This window comes from Myotis davidii, unplaced genomic scaffold (assembly GCF_000327345.1).
Source record: "Myotis davidii unplaced genomic scaffold, ASM32734v1 scaffold174, whole genome shotgun sequence".
Lineage (NCBI taxonomy): Eukaryota > Metazoa > Chordata > Mammalia > Chiroptera > Vespertilionidae > Myotis > Myotis davidii.
In genome coordinates, this window is record NW_006289087.1 from 2,231,756 (window position 1) to 2,236,149 (window position 4,394).

Sequence of the window (4,394 nt, forward strand, 5' to 3'; positions counted from 1 at the left end):
TTCTGTAATGATGGAAATGGTCTGTATCTACATTGTCTAATCTTTAAGCCTCTACCCACATGCGACCAGTTACATGGCAATGGATTGAAATGAAATGCTTCGTTTCTCAGTGGCACGAGGCACGTTTCAAACACTCAAAAGTTATACGTGGCTGGAGACTGTGCACGGGATGGTGCAGTTCCAGAGCCCAGGGAGTTGGAAACATAAAAACTTGACCCCTGTGTAGATGACATTTAAGACTGTGGATAAGGCCGTCTGGGAAGACGGGGGATTGAGCCTTGAGGACTTTGAACACGTACAGGCTGGCGAGGAAGAGTGTCCTTCCACAGACACGGAGGTAGGAGAACCATGAGAGCGTGGTCCCAAATGTCAAGGGAGAAGAGCATCTTGGGAAGGAGGAAATGAGCAACAGGAGGTCAGAGAAGACAAGGACTGAACGAACATGGTGACTGCATCAGCGAAAGAAAGGTCACTGGTGACTTCAGCAAGGGCTGTTTCACACGGGGGCGGGGATGCAGGGGGGGGAAGGGATGGAGCCGAAAGGATGAGTAAGAGGGAGGTGAGGTAATGGGGAGAGGACTGACAGGAAGATAAGAACTCATTAGCTCCTGGTTTCAATAAAGCAGGGAATGGCTTAAATCAAATCAAGGTGCCATCGAGAGCCCAGACAGATGTCTTCAAACACTGGGTTCTCCAATGTTGGGTCTTTTGTCATGAATATGGGGAGGTACACATATCTACTCCTTCCTACCCTAACTCTCTTGGGGAGCCAGTGTTGAGCTAGACCAGGAGGGGGCTTAGAGGCCATGTTAACAGCATGGTGTGTGTCCTAACGGAAACAGAAAGACATGGAAAGCATTTCATTTTTATTTTCTAAAAATTTTTTTTAACTAGAATTTAGAGCAAACACCAGGAGACAGTAAAGTATAACAAACCACCATGCACTACTTAACGTCTGGCCCCGAAATGCTTCAGCCTTTCAATCCTGCCCCATCCATACGCCCATCCACTTGGACTTAAGAGTCCTAAGCCAGGCTTGATTCTATTTCTGCTAAGATCATGCTTGCTGCTGGGTAGAGCAGGGGCCAGCAAACTTCCGGATGGAGCCGAAAGGATGAGTAAGAGGGAGGTGAGGTAATGGGGAGAGGACTGACAGGAAGATAAGAACTCATTAGCTCCTGGTTTCAATAAAGCAGGGAATGGCTTAAATCAAATCAAGGTGCCATCGAGAGCCCAGACAGATGTCTTCAAACACTGGGTTCTCCAATGTTGGGTCTTTTGTCATGAATATGGGGAGGTACACGTATCTGCTGCTCCTCCTTCCTACCCTAACTCTCTTGGAGAGCCAGTGTGAGCTAGACCAGGAGGGGGCTTGGAGGCCATGTTAACAGCATGGTACGTGTCCTAACGGAAATAGAAAGACATGGAAAGCATTTCTTTTTTATTTTCTAAAAAACATTTTAACTAACTAGAATTTAGAGCAAACACCAGGAGACAGGAAATTATAATAAACCACCATGCACTGCTCATCGTCTGGCCCCGAAATGCTTCAGCCTTCAATCCTGCCCCATCCATACGCCCATCCACTTGGACTGGAGTCCTAAGCCAGGCTTGATTCTATTTCTGCTAAGATCATGCTTGCTGCTGGGCAGAGCAGGGGCCAGCAGCTCTGTTTCTCTCTCATCGATGGTTCGAACTCTCTATCCCTCTCCCTTCCTCTCTGTAAAAAAACCAATAAAATATATTTTTTTAAAAATCAATAAATAAAAGGCCAGACGGTAAGTCTTTTAGGCTTTGCAGGCCACACAGTCCTCTCTACTCCAGCCACTCCACTGTGCTGCTATGGTGTGAAAGCAGCCACAGCCAATAATAAGTAAAAGGCCAGACAGTAAGTCTTTTAGGCTTTGCAGGCCATACAGTCCTCTCTACTCCAGGCACTCCACTCTGCTGCTATGGTGTGAAAGCAGCCACAGCCAATAGGTACACAGTCAGGCTGTGTTCCAGTAAGACTGGGCACAGACCAGAAACAAGCAATGAATGCATAAATAAGTGGAACAACAGCTATGTTCTCTCGAGAGTCTAGAACAGTGCCTGGCAAAACACGGACACACAAGGGTATTAGTTAAAAAGTCAGTGCGTTGGAGGTGTGGGTAATGAACTGCAGGAGTAAAAGCCCCCCATCCTCTCCTTTACTGGCTAAGGAAGGGGGGAGTTGACCCTCTGAAAGGGCAGAGGCACACCTGTGGGACATGGGGAGAAAGTTGGGAACTCAAACACCTCTACTCAAGCCAAACATATGTGCCTGGGGGTGAGGCGAGGTCCAAAGAGAAGAGGGCTCCCGCCCAGCTGGTGGTAATTTGGCTTCTCTTTCTTGGGGTTGATGACAGAATTATAGAGGAGGCTCGAGAGAGACAGACAGACGAAGCAGGTGGGGCCTGGGAGAGCCTTTTGTGAATGGCACAGAATGCAAGGAATGAGGCCAAAGCTTAGGGTTTTTTTGTTGTTGTTGTTTGTTTCCTGCTTCTATGATTGAGAGAGAGAGAGAGAGAGAGAGAGAGAGAGAGAGAGAGAGAGAGGAAAACAAAACCCTCAACATAAACATACCTGCTATTTGGCAGCAGGGAATTCTCAATTGGCTGGAAGTGAGTTTCGGGACAGAGTGCCAACTGCTGTCCCTTCTTCCCCCTCCTTGGGCAGGTCACCTGTGAGACAAGCAGTAAAAAAAATAGAATGAAAAAAAAATTGAATGGGGCCACCTTATCCCAATTCCCCTCTCCTTGCTTTTATTTCTATCGGAATTGTTTTGTTCACCAGCCAGGGCTGCCGACTCTCATAGTGGATATGATTTACTATCGTGTGCGACTATTTCCGGGTTCAGGCAATAAAGAGATACGATTTTCATTGTTGAGAACTAGAGGCATCGTGAACGATATCTAGGATTCTTTTTCTGGATGAATGTGGATGATACTTAGGTTGCTTGAGATCTCCTTGTATGCACAAAAATGATGAAAACCAGTGGAATATGAAGCTGGGTTTTTTTTGGTGCTAAACAGTCCCTTTATGAACTGCAGGTTGCCAAAAAAATAAATAAATAAAGGGATGTGGGGGTTCTTGCTTCCCACAAATGTGCCAAGTTTCAGGATGAGAGATTCTTTTATTTTTATTGAGATTCTCCAATTTAACAAGATCTCCTCTTCCAAGCCACTTGCTTCCCTCCTTATAACTCTACTTGGTAATTTATGTCATTATTCATACACTTAGCTATTGGTTTTATTGTCCACCCAAGCTTTTGTTTGGCTCATGAATGAATCTCCAGCACGCAGAATACCCAACATAGGGTAGGTATTTGATGAATATTAATGGGACCAATGAAGGGATCGATTCCTTTTACTTAACCCTGGACAATTCTCTTAAAATAACAAGACTTTAGAGTTTTGGGGAACTTTGCATTCTAAAGGAATTAGCCGTAGCTGAGTATTTCCAGATACGTAGCTGGATGGTGTGGCCTGGAGTTGAATGGAGCCTGGGGGTGAGCCTGGTTTGGGGTCTGTTAAGACTCGGAAAGAATTATCCATCCATCCTTGAAGCTAGATAAATTCAGGGGATTCCCTCCACCTTCTAGACCAGTGGTTCTCAACCTTCCTAATGTCGCGACACTTTAATACAGTTCTTCATGTTGTGGTGACCCCCAACCATAAAATTATTTTCGTTGCTACTTCATAACTGCAATTTTGCTACTGTTATGAATCGTCATGTAAATATCTGATATGCAGGATGTATTTTCATTGTGACAAATTGAACGTAATTAAAGCAGAGTGATTAATCACAAAACCAATATGTAATTATATATCTGTTTTCCGATGGTCTTAGGCGACCCCTGTGAAAGGGTCGTTCGACCCCCAAAGGGGTCGCGACCCACAGGTTGAGAACCGCTGATCTAGACTCTGAGGGAAGTGACGGTGAGCGAGCCTGCAGAGGGTTAGCCGAAGGAAAGCTGCTCGGGGGTTCGGTTCCTGGCGTCTCTCTGGGAGGCGGCGGCGGTGCCAGAACCAGCTCTGCGACTTCTCCGGGCCGAGCCACTGCCATTCGGGGCCCCGCTCCCCTCGGAGGAGGAGGATGGTACAAACCCAAGGAATTCCCGAGCAGCAGCAAAGCTCCTCGGAATGCTGCTTTGCACGTTTTTAACCTTTATTTATTCATTTTTATTGTGGTTAAGTATACACATTCCATTCGAGTCATCTTCTTAAGCGTACTTTTTGCAAATGACACAGTCACATGGAAGTCTGAATTTGGGCCGCGGCCAGGGAGATGAAAGGCGGAGAGCTCCTTCCACAAACTCCCAACCCCCTACCCCCAACCCCGAGGACCTCCCGGCACGTGCTGCCGGCCGAGCC

The 4,394-nt window shown here is 46.6% G+C and overlaps 1 long non-coding RNA gene across 1 annotated transcript in view; it reads right to left on the reverse strand.

Annotated features, from left to right (window-relative positions):
- Positions 1–4,394, reverse strand: part of LOC107182724 — a 9,593-nt gene that overhangs the window by 2,695 nt on the left and 2,504 nt on the right. The window contains exon 2 of the long non-coding RNA XR_001513457.1: positions 2,605–2,702. This is a non-coding gene — a long non-coding RNA (uncharacterized LOC107182724). The remainder of the gene's footprint in view (positions 1–2,604; positions 2,703–4,394) is intronic.